Source organism: Giraffa tippelskirchi, chromosome 2 (genome assembly GCF_054371585.1).
Source record: "Giraffa tippelskirchi isolate mGirTip1 chromosome 2, T2T-mGirTip1v1.2.pri, whole genome shotgun sequence".
Taxonomy (NCBI): Eukaryota; Metazoa; Chordata; class Mammalia; order Artiodactyla; family Giraffidae; genus Giraffa; species Giraffa tippelskirchi.
The window spans coordinates 74,492,393-74,510,862 of NC_137276.1; the positions used below are offsets into that span (position 1 = coordinate 74,492,393).

At 36.8% G+C, this 18,470-nt stretch overlaps 1 long non-coding RNA gene across 1 annotated transcript in view; it reads right to left on the reverse strand.

The window, feature by feature from the left end:
* The window catches only part of LOC145537978 (uncharacterized), a 501,457-nt gene that overhangs the window by 28,685 nt on the left and 454,302 nt on the right, over window positions 1-18,470 (reverse strand). Inside the window, exons 9-12 of the long non-coding RNA XR_014076549.1 lie at window positions 15,202-15,427; window positions 13,930-14,050; window positions 6,828-7,010; window positions 4,347-4,478 (exon numbers count right to left, since the gene is read on the reverse strand). This is a non-coding gene — a long non-coding RNA (uncharacterized LOC145537978). The remainder of the gene's footprint in view (window positions 1-4,346; window positions 4,479-6,827; window positions 7,011-13,929; window positions 14,051-15,201; window positions 15,428-18,470) is intronic.

The following is an 18,470-nucleotide window of genomic DNA, read 5'->3' on the forward strand; positions in this document are numbered from 1 at the left end:
AGGCACTGTGTTACGCATTTATATTTATCTTATTTATTCTCCACAACAATCCTATTAAGTTGGAACTTTTTTAAATCCACATTTTAAAGAGGAACCGACCAAGGTTTAGAAATGATAACCAAAGTCATATGGATATTGGGTGGCAGAACTAGACACTGACTCTTGGCAGCATAGTTGCCAACATGGAAAGCGGGACACCATTTCTGGGGGCTGAATCTAACTGATTTACCACATTTAAAAACATCTAGGATTTAAATCAGTCTAGACCAATGGCTCTCAATGAGTAGTAGCCTTTCACTTCTCCAGGAGATCTTCCTGACCCAGGGATTGAACCCAGGTCTCCTGCATTGCAGGCAGATTCTTTACTGTGTGAGTCACCAGGGAAGTCCCACTAACACTACCACACAAAAAATATCTAGAATTCTAAATCAGTTTGAACTAGTGGTTCTCAATGGAGGGCAATTTTGCCACAGAGGGAATATCTGACAGTATCTGGAAACATCTGTGGATATCACAACTTCACAGGTACTACAGAAACCACAGATACTGCTGAATAGCCCTCAAATAGAGGTCACCCCCACCCCTACAAAAAAGAATGATCTGGTCCAAAATGTCAATAGAGAAACCCTGATCTAGACCTGTCTTTCCATGCCAGAGCAGTTCTATGGTGAGTTAGGGGCTCTGTTCTAATGGCTCAGGTGGTCATGGCCAATCATGACCTGAAAGGCCAGTACAAGAGCTCAGGTAAAAGTAGAGGTTGTACGTGATCCCAGAGCTTCTATGAAAGGCAATACAGTGAGGGATATTTTTCCCAGAAGGTAAAAACAGCATTCTTCTTTGTTACACATTACTTTTTGGTGAAATTGGAATTTGTAAAGGTTTGGTTTATAATTCATCTCCCAACTACTCTCCACACCTTTTGTTAATTTAGAACAATGCTCTATTGTTTTTTTAAATACAAAATATACCTGGAGATTATGTTCACTTGCAACTAACACACTAGTGTTAATAAATTATACCTCAGTTTTAAGAATTAAAAAATACACAGCTGAAGTCTTGCCTATGTTTGAGACCCTTTGCATCTAACAGTTATATGGCTTTATCTATGAGTAGCTAAGTAGCTATGGCAATTTCATAGTACTTACAGTCACATTTCCTGATAATCTCTGGATTTTCAGGGACCATTAGAGATCCCTGTGTGAATCTTGGAGTAATGAAAAGTACATTCTAGCAAATATTTTAGGTATTCTGCTATTGCTGCATTGATTTAGAAGCACATTTCTAGATCAATTTTTTCCCCCTGCAATTTTAACTTGCAATAAAATGAGTCTTAACAAAAGTGCCCTTCGCAATCTAAATGCTTAGGTTGAGAACAGCAGGCCAAAATGAGAATTAATTAACATTTTGAAGCCATAGTGCTATATTGCTTAATCCTAAATTGTACTTCAAATAGGGATTGATTTCTACACCAGAGCAAAAAATGTATGATTTCTTCCCATGCTTTTTTTTTTAATAAAAAATATGGATGGTATATCTTTAGAGACTAAGATTAAGTAATGCAACCATTATATGTTTTTGATGAGGCCATAATATTATCTAATTACAGAATCCATGTTCTACAAGTCATCTTTAAAACTTTAAGAAAACAATTATTACTGAATAAGGAAGACAGAAAACCAACTGATACTGAACACATTAGTATAATTTATGTGTTCATAAAACTGATAATAGACATCTATTTCTAAAAATCCTTAAAGCACAGGTAAAAATGGAGCCAGTCAGCAATGTGCCACTTGTAATTAATCACTCTCTTCATATTCACAACATTCAATTTTTCTTGCTATTTGAGAGAGTAATGATTAATTGATAAAAGTTTAACAAGTGCACTAATAGCAGGTGCTCCTAATTGCAAAGTCTTCAGAATGATCCTCCCCAAACCTACTTTATGCTAATTTGTACAGCATTAGTCATAACACTTTACGATTTTACTTTTAAAATGACTTTTCTTTTAGTCACCCTAATTTAATTAAGAATTTTAACTAGTTGCATGTATCAAGAACACCAATGAATTTTAAATCTGTGAGTTTGATTACCATAAGAGATTAACAAGAAGACTCATAAAAATGCACGGCTGCCAATTAGAAGCACCAACACTGTGTAAATTAGAATTTGTTAATTGGTTTAGCAAAATGTAAATTCAATTTTTTGAAATTTTATGAACTGAAAAATTGATTATATTTTTTGTGAGCCTCAAGAAAGATCTTATTAGTAATGATATTTGTTTCAGCAGTTCCTGAGATTATACTTGTATTTTAGCCACAAAGATTTCTATTTCATTTATTTCAAAAATATCTGATTATAGAATTCATTTTTCATCCACACATGTTTGCCCCTCACCATCTACATACACTATTAAATGAATATTTAAGTACACATTTTTCTTTCATCTGTCTTTCCTCTCAGCAAGACAGATAAAATATGCTTACTAGGTAAGGTTTGTTATTTTGTACTTTAATATTAAAGTGCATGTAATTAATTTAGTTTCCTTAAATGCTATGTGTTTATGACAAAACCTACAGATGCTTCTACAAAGATGAATATTGAAACAGCATTTCAGGTATGCAGATTAATACTGTTTGCCTCTAGGAAACAGACCCAGCAATCTTGCATTTTATAAGAGGAGCAGAAACTGTACTTCAATAAGCACTGTGGAATGGCAGGGTCTCTTAGCAATGTAAGATTAAAATCCACTCTCAGTGAGGCATAGACATAGCACTAACCTCCTGTCAGTTACTCCCCTGCTGAACTGCAGTCAAGAAACAGGGCAGAGCTGAGGACAGGCCTAAAATATTCTTATGGCTGAGTCTACATACTGTAAGTGACGAGCTGGGGGAACACTGCACTGGATTGTTCTGTGAATTCAGCACTCCCATTTTCCAGATAAGGTGACTCATTTGGTAGTAATCACAAACACCCTCACTCAGCCCCCTAACTACTCCTATCCTTCCCAGAACTGTTTTTTGAAAATCACAATTCTTGGTAATCTCTCCTGAAGGCTCCAAATTCAGCAGATAATTATTTGGCTGTTCAAAACCTCTTGCATTAATGCATCATCCTAAATTAGTGTAATTAGATTATTCTATCCATGATTAGCTCCCGAAAGGGATAAAACACAGGATGAGACCAGAGGGAAAACGAATCACGAACTTAGTGCCTTCCTTTTGATCAATGTGGGTGGGAAAGGAACATGCCTCATGCCTGTAGTTCCTCATCATCTTTAAGAATTAACTGGGACCCAGACGGCCAGATAGGGGAACCAAGTAGCAGAAGGAAGGCCTTGGATCTGGGAGGGCTTCTGCAGGAACTCAGGGTTAAAAGAGATATAGTCACTAGAAATCAGCTGGGTCATAGGGAGCAGGACAGGCTCTGACTGCCAAGAAACAGGGTGGCTTTGCTTTTTCACCCTGATCTCTTCCTCCCTGTTACACTCATGCTTCCCCAACATGATCTTCATGTTATACCAGTTTAAATGAAAAAAAAAAAAAAACAACCAGAAAATAATCTCAATTTCCAAAAACCAATGACTGTTTAATAAATTTAGATAGGGGAATATTATGCCACTATGAAAATAATAGTGAAGATATATATATATATATATATATACATGGAAATATGTTCACCACTTCTTAATTCATTGGTTTACCAAATATTGTTGCATGCTTGTTATATGTCAGGCTCTGATCTGTTTCAGCAGTATATAAGACAGTGAGAGATTCAGAAAATTAAAAACTAAATCCAAATATATAATGTAATTTCAGGAATGATAATTGCTATGAAGAGATAGAAAGCAAGGTAACGAATCAGGGGAGTATGTGGGAATGACATTTGACTAGATAAAGAGAGAAGACCATTCCTAGAAGAAGGAAAAGTCAGCGTGAAAGCTCAGAACTGGGAGTAAGAAGGCCAGACACAGGGAAGGAAAGAAAGCTCAAGGCTGAAAAGGAAACAAATGAGCAGTGGGACAAAGAGTAGAGAAAGGGTGGCAATGATGGCAGCAAATTGGAGATGCTCTAGCATCCTTTCCCAGGATGGTGCCAAGAAAGGAACCGTCACCTCCCCTGAGCCGGTGGTGGTTCTGGGCGTAAGAAGGCATCTTCTATCCAGTGTGCTCTACATGTGTTAATTACCAGGGGTGTCAAGTGCATCATCTCCTGCCCAATGGAAAGAGTGCAAGTACACTTGCACCCTAACTATGCTCAATTAAAAATAAAACCCTATTGGGATTTCCCAGGCAGTCCAGTGGTTAAGAACTTCTCCTTCCCCATGGTGGATAAGATTCCACTCACCAATGCAGAGGACTTGGGTTTGATCCTTGATCTGGGAAGACTCCACATGGCGCAGAGCAACTGACCCCGTGCGCTGCAACTGCTGATCCCATGGCTGCAACTACTGAAGCCCATGTGCCTAGAGCCTGTGCTCTGCAACAAGAGAAGCAATTGCGATGAGAAGCTCACATACTGCAACGAATAGTAGCCTCCACTCTCTGTAACAGAGAAAGCCCACGCAAAAGCATGAAGACTCAGTGCAACCATAAATAAATAAAAAGACCACTGGATGTCCATGCTAAAAAAAATGATTTCGCCTTTCAATGCACGGTGTGCACTTTCCATCCCTGGTTGTGGAGCTAATCCCACATGCTTCACGGCCATAAAGCCAAAAACATAAAACAGAAGCAATACTTTAACAAAGTCAATAAATACTTTAGAATGGTTGGGAAGATCCTCTGGAGAAGGAAATGGCAACCCACTCTAGTATTCTTGCCTGGAGAATCCCATGAACAGAGGAGCTGGCAGGCTACAGTCCATGGGATCGCAAGAGTCGGACACGACTTAGCGACTAAACCACCAACACCACATCGAAAAAATTTTTTTTAATTAAAAAAAAAAAATCAACCACTATGTAGGCCAGACAGATACATCTGTGGGCTTTATGAGGCCTTTGGGCTGGAAGTATTTTTAACCCCCTGGAGTAGACATTCCAGGACTGACTGTGCTGGAGAAACTGGGAAAATGTGCACTGCAGTCTAAGAAAACTCTGAGCAGGAGACTCTCCCTGGGAGCATCCCAAAACTTTCTCATCCATTGCCCTTTTGTCTCTTTTCTAGATGTACCCCAGGACACTTGTCTAGTAACAAAAGCCCTCTGTAAGTTTCATCCCGTTGAGGCTCGCCTCCTAATGTGGTACTGATCACCTTTATGGTCTGCTTCTAGTCAATGCAGGGACTATAATTCTTGATGCTCCAATTTAGTTATTTTATGGGACTCCTGGGCAAAACTATACCACTAGAAGCCACAATTTCTTAGGCTATTAATAAGGAGAATAGTATTTATCTTTCCTGCATGGTGGTGTGATCATTAATTAATAAATTCTCAAATGGTGTTTTGAAGGTGACAAGTGTCAGCTATTATAGTAACTATTATTAGGTGATCTTACAATCCAGAATTAGAATGAATGCCAGCTTACAGCTGATTCCTACATGTTCTGGACGTACATTCTATCCACTGGAGGAATTAAATTTAAGCCCAGCATCATTAATTAATATGTATAAAGCATGTTGTCTCAACTGCTCTAAGTGCCAAGTGCAGTTTTAACAAACACTAAAGCTTTGGTTTGAACCTTGTAGTAATATTGCATTCTGATTGGCTTCATTTACATCACAGATCAAGTACTCAGGGGCTCATTTCTACATTCTGTGCAGTGCCCAGCAGCCTGCTGGCATATCATAACTATCCAATAAAAGCAGTAATAAAATTGTAATCTCCTTCCCTTTTCTCTTGATTTGCTTTCACATATTTTTTTAAAAAGTAGATTAGACAGCAAGAAAGATGTTCTCTTATTTGCAGCAAAAGATGACTCAAAATCTTTGCTAATGGGAATATGGAATCTTTTTTTCTCTTGTCTACCAATCAGGAAAATGAAAATTATTTACTCTGGGATGTCTGGTTGTATCACTCTTAAATCATTTATAGTCCACTAAGTGCTTTGAATAATGGAGGACCTAGGAGGGCCCCTGATTTAATTTTGTCTCCTGTGTTTCTTTAGTATCTTTGTGCTTTCTTACATTTAGGGGAATAGCACAGAAGAGAGAGTTAAGAATGATTTTTTTTTTTAAAGAAAGCTATTAAAAGCTTTTACAAGGGACTTGAGCTTTAATAAAATCTCTCTGTATGCAGAAAGCCAAATCTCCAGGGATTTGGAAAAAGGCAACCTCAAAGTTAAACATTTGAAGAGCAAACTAAATTCATGACTTTAACATCACTTCCTTTCTTCTCTCACCCTTATCTTCCTTGTAAGATACAGCATTAGGTCAGCATGTTCTTTAATCCAAAATCTCTAAGAGATTGCAGTATCAGTTTATAAGAGCACATACTTGTTTGACATTTTAGTTTATAAAATTCTATATTACATACCTATTAGATTTCTACTGCTGTCATAACAAATGACCATAAATTTAGTGGCTTAAAACAACTACTTATTATTTCACAGCTCTCTAGGTCAAAAATATAGGCACAGGTTGGAGACTTTGGTGTTTTCAGGAAGCTAAGACTGTACTCCTAATGCAGGGGTCCTGGGTTCAATCCCTGGTCAGAGATCTTACATGCTGCAACAAAGAGTTGGCAGGCTGCAACAAAAAGATCTTGCATGCCACAATGAAGATCAAAGATCCCATGTGCTACAACTAAGATGATGCAGCCCAAATAAATAAATATTAAATATATATAGGCAAAGGTTGGATCTCAAGTTTCACAAGACTGAAATTAAGCTACCTGTGGTCCTCTCTTGAGGCTCTGGTGATGTATTCACTTCCAAGTTCATTCATGTTGCTGGAAGAATTCAGTTCCATGTGGTTGTAGGACTGTGGTACCTGCTTCCCTGAACCTGTTGGTTGGGGATTGTTCTCTAGTTTCACTGGCACCCACATTCCTTCACTGATGGCTTCCTTTCTCCATCTGCAAAGCCAGAAATGGTGGATCAAAGTCTTTTCAAGCTTTAAATGTTTCTGATTTCCCCTTCTGCCTCATCACTCATCTGCTTCCCACCTGAGAAAACTCTCCTCTTTTAAGGGCTCATGTGATTAGACTGGGCATGGCTGGATAATCAGAATCTCACCATATCAAGGTCTATAATCAAAATTATATCTCAAAAATCTTTTTGGACATGTAACATAACATATTCACAGGGCTTCCCTGATGGTCCAGTGACTAAGAGTCTGTCCTCCCAGTGCAGGGGGCCCAGGTTCAATCCTTGGTCAGGGAACTAGATCCCACATGCTGCAACTGAGTTCGCATGCTGCAACTATGACTGGTGCAGCCAAATAAATAAATAAATATTTGAGAAAAACATAACATATTTGCAGATTCCAGGGATCAAGGCATGGACATCTTTGGGTATAGGACATTTTTGTGCCTATTATTTCATAGCAATTTTAATACAGTTTGTAAAGGCTTGATAAAGAACACAGAGAAAGCACAATCTCTGAGAGGGAAATGAGTGGGCATTAGGAAAGACTTCCTGAGTAGTGATCCTTGAAAAGGCCTTTCAAGAACAAGTAAGAGATCACCAACTAGATATCCAGGGTTTAGTAGGAAAAGCAGGTCCACACAGTCAAAGACTTTGGCGTAGTCAATAAAGGAAAAGTAGATATTTTTCTGGAACTCCCTTGCTTTCTCTATGATCCAACAGATGTTGGCAATTTGATCTCTGGTTCCTCTGCCTTTTCAAATCCAGCTTGAACATCTGGGTGTTCATGGTTCATGTACTACTGAAGCCTGGCTTGGAGAATTTTGAGCATTATGTTGCTAGCGTGTGAGATGAGTGCAATTGTGTAGAAGTTTAGCAGTTTTCAAACTATGGTCTGCAGTTTGACCTGGGACCTTTTTAAGAGGTCCATGAGGTCAAACTGTTTTAATGATAATCCTAAGATGTTACTTGACTTTTTCTTGTTAGTACATGTAGTGATGTTACAAGAGTAATGATGAATCAAACAGATGGCACCTTGGCATGAATCAAGCGAGGGGCATCAAATTGTACAGTAGTCACAGTATTTATCATGACCGTGTCCTCAAAAAGAAAATGCCACTTTCACTTAAGAATGACTTTGGTGAAGCAGTAAAAGCTATTAATTTTATGAAGGTCCTAGATTTTATTCAGTCTTTTTAATATTTTTGTGACAAAATGGGAATTACACATAAAATAACTCTGCTGCATCCCAAATACAATAGTGTCCAGGGGAAAAGCACTTGTATGATTGTTTGAATTACAAGCTGAAGTAACCACATTTTTTTCATTGAAAACATTTCTTATTTGAAAGAGTGACTAGCAGACAAGCTACTGTTATTCTACGTGGGTATTTGTACTTCTTGAAAGTGAACAAGTGAGCCTACTGCTTCAAGAAAACAAATGATAGCAATTCATTTTTTTAATGATAAAATTTGAGCTCTCAAGCAAAATTTAGAGCTTTTGGAAATGTTTCTAGGTCACTATGAGCTTCATAGCATCTCAGTTTTTAAAGGCTTTGTGGCAAGATTGAAGGTATATTAATAAGTGGAATTTTCTTCATCACTGTGTCATCATTTGGATGATTTACATAATTCAGCAAGTCAAATTTTCCAGATGGCCAATGCATAATGTTACACAACTATGCATGGGTGAAAAAACCAATGAAAGTGCAAGACAGACTTATAGATTTAACCATAACATGTATAAATATATCACTGATACAGCTTAAGATTCTATATTGCAATAAACCTGTAATAAACTACCACTTGTTAGGTTTGAGTGTAGTATCAAAGAAGAATATGCAGAAATGTAAAGAAAAAAGCTATTAAAATATTCTTCCCATTTCAAAATATATAGTATATCTGTGAAGGCTAGATTGTTTTTTTGTACTTTAACCAAACATATATTGTAGCAGATTGAATGTAGTAGGCGACATGAAAACTCAGCTATATTCTCTGAAGTCAGACATTAGAGGGATTTGTAAAAATGTGAAACAAAGTCACTCTTGTCACTAATGATTTTATTTATGGCTTTGGAAAATATTTTTTTTCATAAAAGCATGTCATGTATTTTAGCATGCATTTGATTTAAGGTTATTTTAATGGCATTAAAATAGAATTTACAAAAATTTTCCATTTCAAATGTTCCAATTATGTAAATATTTATTGATATAATCCACATAAACACAAGTTCTTAATAGTTTTTAAGAGTGTAAATTGGTTATGCAATTGAAAGATTTGAGAATTACTAGGCAAGGTTTATTAGAAAAACTTGAGATTGCTAGGTCTCTACTGCCATTTAATTATGAGTATATTATAATAGAGAAAAAATGAGTCCTTATTTTAGAATAAGCTTCTGTATCATCTAGTTGGACAGAAGCCTAGATATGGTGTTTGGAATAGAATCTGTTTCTAGAGTCTTTCAGACAAAAAATAAAACAACCTCCCCCAAACACCCTTAAGTAGCAATACATATAGTTGGTCTTATTTGAATCCCACTGAATAGAACGTTGCATTAATGTTTGTGCCTTTGTTTAATATGTGATTCTTCGAAATAAAATTTAGAGATCAAGTCTCTCACCTTTCTGAAATAAATGCTATTTGGCAGGGCTTCCATTTGTCCTAGTTTTTCTATTGCTTTTTGGGATGTCAAAATACCCTTAAATAGCTCTGGAGTTAGAAGTTTCTCTCTCTCTCTGGCACTTTGCCTTCCTTTCTAATGTTACTAAAGGTTGGATCACTAGAAAGTTGACTGATATATATATTCTACCCATGGCTATTCACCTCAAGATGAGGTTATGAAACTCCTTATATAAATAGGCATATTCCTCCTCTGAAAATAAAGCTTTAGAAAAATAAAACTTTAGGACTCTGCACAACAAGGTTTGTCCACTTATTATATCCAAGTATTTCTCTTGATGTTTCACAAATGTTGACACATTTAAATCTTGTAATGATCTTATGATGGGCCAATGAAATTGAAGAACATAGAGGTTAAGCTACTTGTTCAAGGTCACACAGCTCTTGCATGGTAGACAGTCCAGACAATCTGACTCCAGAGATGTGTCATTAACCAGGACAGTATGCTGAAATATCACTAAAGAGATAATTTTAAAAATAATATTTCAACTGAAGAGTTACTTAATTTTGGTGGACAATCTTAATTAGAATTTACTTGTGCTTTGAGCAAATACCCTATGCTTATAAAACTTCTGAGAAGAGATTCAGGAGAGACTAATGTACAGGGGATAGAAACTGCAGTGATGTGGAGCTGGCAGAAATCTAGTTGTTGTTCAGTCACTCAGTAGTGTCTGACTCTTAGTAACTCCCCCAGAGTTTGCTCAAACTCATGTCCACTGAGTCATTGATGCCATCCAACCATCTCATCTTCTGTCACCCCCTTCTTTTCCTTCCTTCAATCTTTCCCAGCATCAAGGTCTTTTCTAATGAGTCAGCTCTTCACATCTGGTGGCCAAAGTATTGGAGCTTCAGCTTCAGTCCTTCCAATAAATATTCAGGGTTGATTTCCTTTAGGATTGTCTGGTTTGATTTGTTTGCGTCCAAGGAATTTTCAAGAGTCTTCTCCAGCACCACAGTTTGAAAGCATCTATTCTTCGGCACTCAGCCTTCTGTATGGTCCAACTCTCACATCCATATATGACTACTGGAAAAATCATAGCTTTGATTATACAGACCTTTGTCAGCAAAGTGATGTCTCTGATTTTTAATACTCTGTCTAGGTTTGTCAAAGCTTTTCTTCCAAGAAATCTGGTAATGCCCCTCAAACTCTGCCAACAAAATACCCACCAATAGCAGCAGTATGAAAACCCTGGTTCCTGGTACTAGTGACAAATGTCTGAAATTCCATGCTTTATGATGTAAAGGTTCTTGAGTTTTACAAACTATAAACTATATTTTAATACATAAATTGTATTTCAAATTACTCATTGAAAAAAAAAAATGATGCTCCAAGAAGACCCAGTCACTGAAGTTCTTTGTGTCTTGAAGTGGTTCCTACCACACTGTCCCAATCCTAGAGAAGCCTGGCTCCAGAGAACACTTTTGGAAGACTCTGGATGATTATTTCATTTTTGTACCTCTTCTTCATGCACTTTTGCCGAGGGACCCTATACAGGTACAATCTTGGTTACATAGCTCTAAAATAATATGACAGTAAGAGGGTGGGGGTGGGGAAAAACTCTGTAAGTGTGATAGATTTGGCCAAGTGACTGAACAGTCTCTCTTTCGTTGATGCTTTTAATTTAAGCCCATAGTTACAGACTCAAATGTCTAAAGGGACAAAGTAGGCAGCAAGAAAGAGTGAACTAGGCCAGTTAGGAAATTCTCGGGATGCAGGCCCATGTACTATTGAATATGGGTTGCACTATACACCTCCAGTCCAGTAAGAATGGGTCCAGATTTGCCAGGTATTCTGATTTTTTAAAATTAGAGACATAAGGATTTCTATTATTATCTAAAATAGGCTTTTGAAAACTTTTATTGGAGCATATTTGTTTACAATGTTATATTAGTTTCTACTGTACAGCAAAGTGAATTAGCTGTATGTACACATATATCCCCTCTTTTTTGGATTTCCTTCCCCTTTAGGTCACCATAGAGCACTGAGTAGAGATCCCTGTGCTGTACAGTAGGTTCTCATTAGTCATCTGTTTCATACACAGGATCAATAGTGTATATATGTCAATCCCAATCCCCCAATTTAATGTTAGTAATTTTATTTATAAATGCGTGGCCAACCAAAAGAGTTTCAGACCTTTGGCCTATGCTGTACATTCTTCCTGGAAATCCCATGAATGTGCAACATCCACGCTCTTTATGGATTTGTTTATGTCTTTAGTTGGTAGACGGATACTCCCTGGCTATGTGTGTCTCAGGCAAAGTTTGCCAAGAGAAATTTTTGTCCTCTGACCATCTTCAAGTTGTTGTTTTTGCCTACTTACAAGTCCCAAGAGGGAGAATTAAGATGACTCTTCTTAAACAGGATAAAAAATGACCTCTTTATCACTTTTTTGGTATTATCCTCTGAAGATCACACATTTACTTTGCTCTTTCTTCAGCGTGCAAGGGGAACAGCTGTTTCCCATCGTCGGAAAAAAACCTTTTTGTATTTTGAAATAGTTACTAAGGCTCACCTTGCTCACATCTTCGCTCTCTTCAGACCAAATAACCCCTCATCCTTCAGTATTTCCTCAAGGATTTCTTTTCTTCTTAAATTTTAATTATTTTCATTAGTGACCTCTTGGACCCTCTCCAAGTTTCCCACAACTTGCTTAGAATGTGGTCACAGTGGAACGACTTATCCTCATGAAAGCTCAGCCAAAACTAAATACAGCCAGATTATTTGCAGTTATTGCATGCTATGTCTCTGTGAGACTGTCAAATGGCACTGCGTTTCTGACTGATACGTTAACCTGCAATCTGCTCCAAGCCCCATGTCATTTCCAGTGGTTTTCTGTGTAGCCAGTTTTCTCCTTATTCTCATGACATATTTTGTGATTTTTACTGCCTTATAGTTAGCAGTAGTAGTAGTATGGCATGCATGCATGCATGCTCAGTCACTAAGTTATGTCTGACTCTCTGCAGCCCTATGGATTGTAACCTACCACTCTCCTCTGTCCATGGGATTTCCCAGGAAAGAACACTGGAGTGGGCTGCCATTTTCTTCTCCAGGGGATCTTCTCAACCCAGGGATCGAACCTGTGTCTCCTGCATTGTAGGTGGATTCTTTACCACTGAGCCACCAGGGAAACCCCTTAGGGTTGACCTTCTGTAATTTTCTTTCTGTTTACTTTTTCTCTGTATCCAGAGTGCTGGAACTTTAACCCAATACCTATGCAGTGTCCAGTACAAAACAGGTGGTTAAGATCTGTTTACTGAATGAAATAACTCAAATATGATTTAGGCAATATGTCCCATCAAAAAAATTTTACTGAATCTAGTAGAAGCTTCTGGTACCTTTTTCCACACTTGACTAAAGATTGGTATTCTCTTTAGAGAAAGATCTGTGACCAAGTCTTGGCTCTTGTTTCTTAATAGCGATTTGATTTGCCTAAGTTATTTAAATTCTTTAAGCCTTTGTGTCTAACCTATAAAATATACCTAACAGTATCTATCTTTAAAGTTATTGTGACATTTATAAGAGACATTGAATGTAAAATATTTGGAAGTGTTCTTGGTATATCCCCTCTCAAAATGCTAGATTAAAAAATTATCCTATCCAAACCAGGCATGCATGTGTGCTCCGTCGTGTCTGACTCTGCGACCCCATGGACTGTAGCTTGTCAGGCTCCTTTGACCATAGAATTTCCCAGGCAAGAATACTTGAGTGGGTTGTCATTTCATTCTCCGGGGAATCTTCCTGATCCAAGGATTGAACCCATGTCTCCTGCATTGGCAGGCAGATTCTTTACCACTGGTGTCAATTATCCAAGACAGAGCTTTATATCTGAATTAAAGATGAAGATATTATTGCATCTCAAATTTTCCCTTCTTTTAGAAGGCCTTTTAGGCCTTATGCTGGAAGTTGTTCCAGACTTTAAGAATTCTTGTTCATGGCATTCTCTCTTGATACTTCACACTCTCATCTTTCTGCTCAAATTAAACATACAGGGTAAATGTTTAGTCCTGGTAAAATACTTGGTATATAATATTAGCATCTCAAAATCATCAGTAAGTCTTAGTTTCACCTTTTCCTGTATCTTCATGAGCTAAAAACCTAATTGGAAAGTATAGTCCATTAATGCAAAAAAGAAATGTATAGCTGCTATTGAAATAGTTTAAAGAAAAATAAAATATTTGAGCATTCAAAGAAGAGGTCTGGACCCAGTATAAGGAAAGAAGAAGGTCTTACCCAGACTGTGTTCCAAAGAAAGCGCTGGGTAAGTGTCTCTTGACTGATGGTGGTGCTGGTGGTGGTGATCATGATGGAGTCGTGGACAAGTTCCCATGTCACAGAAAACAGGATGTAGCCGCTAGAGAAAAAACAGCGTGTTAAGTGCCCCAGTGAGTATTAGACTATGGCAAATCTTTAGGAATGACGGGAAAAGTAAGAGGAAATGACAGTTCAGAAGTGATTCACAGCAAGATGAACATAACAAACTGGCAGACTTCATGGATGCTAAAATTCACGATTCTAAAATGGTCATCAACTTAACTCTGGAAGTGTGTGTCTCAGCAGAAACTGTAAAGTGAAGATTTACAGTTTCTTTAGCAGGAGGTGACTTGCTTAGGAACAAAACTTCAGTAAGGTTTATTAGTTGTCACTAAATAATATTGTTTAGGGACGACATTTGTTAGCACAAAAGACTATAAGTTGATAACTCACATAAAGTTTATATTAAGCTTAGAATTCTTTAGATTAATTTCTGAAATCCAGATGACCTTGCAAGTAATTTTCATTTTTAGCCACTACAGTAAATCATTTCATTTCCTACTCAGAACTACTTCAGAATTATAATGTGTCCCAAGGACACATTGAACTTTATTTTTATACCTGCCTAGTTTTACTTTCTCTGTGAAAAAGGTCATTGATAATGAGATAAATAAAATCAGAAGATCCTGTGAGTCATCGCTGCTATTATTAGGCTCAATGATTAGGATAAATTGATTAAATAATGAAAAATGATTTGATTATATCTTTCATACTGAGAAATACAACACTTGAAATTATAATATGCCACTGGCCTAAATATTTTTGCCAACTTGTTGTCTATATTGATTTGGGATGGTTGAATATAAAATGCCTAGAAAAACAGTGAAACTAACAAAGGTCTAGGAATCAAATGACAGAATTTTGTATTAGTTCTATCATTTGTTAGTTGTATACCATTTGTTAGGCAAAAATATTGAGCCTCATTTTTCCCTTTAGTTAAATGGGAATGATTTCACACTGCTGTTTCATTGAACAAAGGTGATAATGAAGGTCATTTAGAACTCACAAGGGCTGTTACTGCACATATGTAAGGTTCAACTATTACTACTATTTCTACTACTATTACTGCTGCTATAATTGCTACCTCCACCACAAACAGCATCATTCTTCTTCTGGATTTGCTTCAGGCAGTTATTTCTCATCCTGGGTTTGCATATGATTAACATAGAGATAAACTAGGTACATATATACCTCTTGTGCCTGCGTGCTCAGTCGTGTCCGACTCTTTGCGACCCCGTGGACTGTAGCTTGCCAGGATCCTCTGTCCACAGAATTTTCCTGGCAAAAATACTGCAGCCGGTTGCCATTTCCTATTCCAGTGGGTATTTCTGACCCAGGGATGAAACCTGAGTCTCTTGGGTCTTCTGCATTGGCAGACAGGTTCTTTACCACTGAGCCACTGGGGTCCTCTCATATGCTACATAATAAAAGATCATGGAGGATGTAGTAATATGCTTTTATGAATTTATTTTTAATAAAAATTAACGCATATCAATTACAAAAAATGTCAAAAAATGATAGAGTTTTAATGTAAAAAAAGTGAAGTATTTGAAGAAGTGGAAGAGTGACGGTCTTGTATTATTCTCCCCCAATCCCATTTCACATTTCAGTTTGTTTTTCCAGTCTGCTGCTCTCAAGGCTAGGTGTTTTAGGAATAGAGTATACCCATTTTGAATGTAAACTGTTACATACTAGGTAAGTTTCTCCACAAGTAAGTTAGTAGGTAAGGGCCTTCAAATGCTCTGCTTTTGAAGACAAAACTAACTTAAACGTTGTCATTGGCAGACAGATTTTGAGTGCCTGTTAGACACAGGACAGAGTATTATATATACTGACAAGTACAAATTTCCAGCTCTATATTTTGCTAAGCTTCTTGCAGACTGTTTTTCTCATCTATCTTCATTGACCGTTATAGCATCTCTCTTTTTATTTTTCATAGATTTTAAGATTATCTTACAGTTCCAACTTTATCATTTATTTCCTCTGGAATGTGCTCCTTATTATATATATAAAGTCAATTTGACTACAGCATTCAAATGTACCTCAATTTTATTACAGGTTTCCTTAAAACAGTGATTTCCAACCATCCTAAATGGAGTGGCTGGAGATCTGAGAAACAAGATAAGTAGGCAGGGATGTAAATGAGCCTGCCAAAGATTATTCAAGGTTGAAGTGGAAATGCTACACTGAGGTCAAATCTGATTGCTGATACTGGCAGGACTACGGTTACAAGGCGAGGGTCATAGATGAGCAAGGTATCAAGCATACATAAAACATGCTTTATTTTAAAATTACAGCTTGAGCATTTCTCCATATAAATTCAAATGACTATATGATAATCATGGATATACCATTTACTACTGCTGTATGTTATAGTGCTTCTATGTTGTATTATGAATAATAGCTGTGGAATGCATAAAATCTCTACATGTTTGTGCTCATTTCATTAGAGTCCCTGAGGTAAAAGTTCGAGTCAAAGAATAAGAAAACTGTAATAGCTACATAAAATACTGCCTAACTGCCAGACTCACAACAATTTAACTTACAGCATGGATGCTTTGAAATGACCCATATCACTGATTTCTCCACCTCCCTGCTGACTCCTCACTCTTGATTTTGTTAATATCCAAAATACACACAGAACTCATACAAATCAACAGCAAAACAAAAAGCAAAAAAACCTGCCCCCCAAAAACAATATGAATTAATACGGGCAGAGAGGAAACTGAATAGAAGACATACAAATGGCAGATACATGAAAATGTGATCAGTATCACTAAGCATCAGGGTCCATGGTACATGAAATGGTTCATGAAACAGGTACATGAAGACATTCAACATCACTAATTATCTGAGAAATTCAAATTAAAACCACAATGGGATATCTCTTCACAGCTGTAATAGAGTGGAAATAAAACCATGGCCTAGGATGTGGGAAAAAGAAAACCCTTTTGTATCATTGGTAGGAACATACATTGGTGCAGCTACTAGAAAAACACTATGGGAGTTCCTCAAAATTTTTAAAAAGACCTAACATATGACTCAGAAATCCAAATTCTGAGTATATATCCAAAAGAAATAAGAACAATATATCAAAAATATTATCTATACCCCTGTGTTTGTTGCACACTTGGCTATTATTCACAATAGCCAAAATACAAAAATGACCTAAGTGTCTATCAGCCTAGATTGATAGACAAATTGATAAAGAAGTTGTACATATATATATTATTATTGTTGTTGTTTAGTCGCTAAGTTGTGTCCAATTCTTTTGCGATTCCATGGACTATAGTTCACTAGGCTCCTCTGTCCATGGGATTTCCCAGGCAAGAATACTGGAACGGGTTACCATTTCCTTCTCCAGGGGATCTTCCCAACTCAGGGATCAAACCCATGTCAAATATATACATATAAACACACACACACACATATCTATACACACAAAGTAATATTATTCAACCATGAGAAAGAACATGCTAACATTTGCCACAACATTAATAGACCATGAGGGCATCATGCTAAGTGGAAAAATTCAAAGAAAAAGACTGTATGATTCCACATATATGTGGATTTTTAACCAAAGCTCATAGAAATAGAGACTAAAAGGGTAGTTACAAGGGGCTAGAGTGTGGAGGAAAAGGGAAGATCTTGGTGAAAGGGTACAAATGTCCAATTATAAGATAAATGAGTTCTGAGGATCTAATGTACAGCATAGTAACTATAGTTAATAATATTGATAATATACTTGCTAAGAGAATATATCTTAAATGTCATCACAAAAAAAAATGGTATTTATGTGACATGCTGCAGGTATTACCTAATCTTATGGTAATAATCATTTTTGATACATAAATGTATCAAATCAACACATTATATGTCAATTATATCACAATAAAACTAGGAAAAATACTTCTAATTTTTCTTTTGTGAATTGCTGGTCAGTATGGAAACCCTCATACAAACCTGAATAATTTATTTGATGTTTTATGTAAAAATTATCTCAACCCACTTTCATACTTATCACATTGCTTCCAGGGTATTTTCACATTTTAATTTAGATTGTTTTCTTTCATTTATAGAATAAAAATTATTTTATGAAGTCAAGTTAATGGCTATTTTCTTTATAGTTTATTTTATTTCCATTAAACAATGTAATGAATCACAGGTAATAATGCAAGGTCATTTAAATAACTCTAAAATACTACTACTACTATCATCACCAGTACCAGCACCACCACTACCATTTTAGTTTGGAGTATACCAAATAAAAAGTGAAAATCTGCAAAAACCCACAGGAGTAGGACCAGATTAGAATCTGAGCAGCCCCCACAGCAGGTCCAGAGATAAGTACAGTGTTGGAGAGCATCCTAGGGAGGTAAGGTGGACTGTGATTCCCAGCGCAGGAAACGACTCTGACAGCAGTGACTCAAGAAAAATATTTACTATTCTTATTTTTTGAC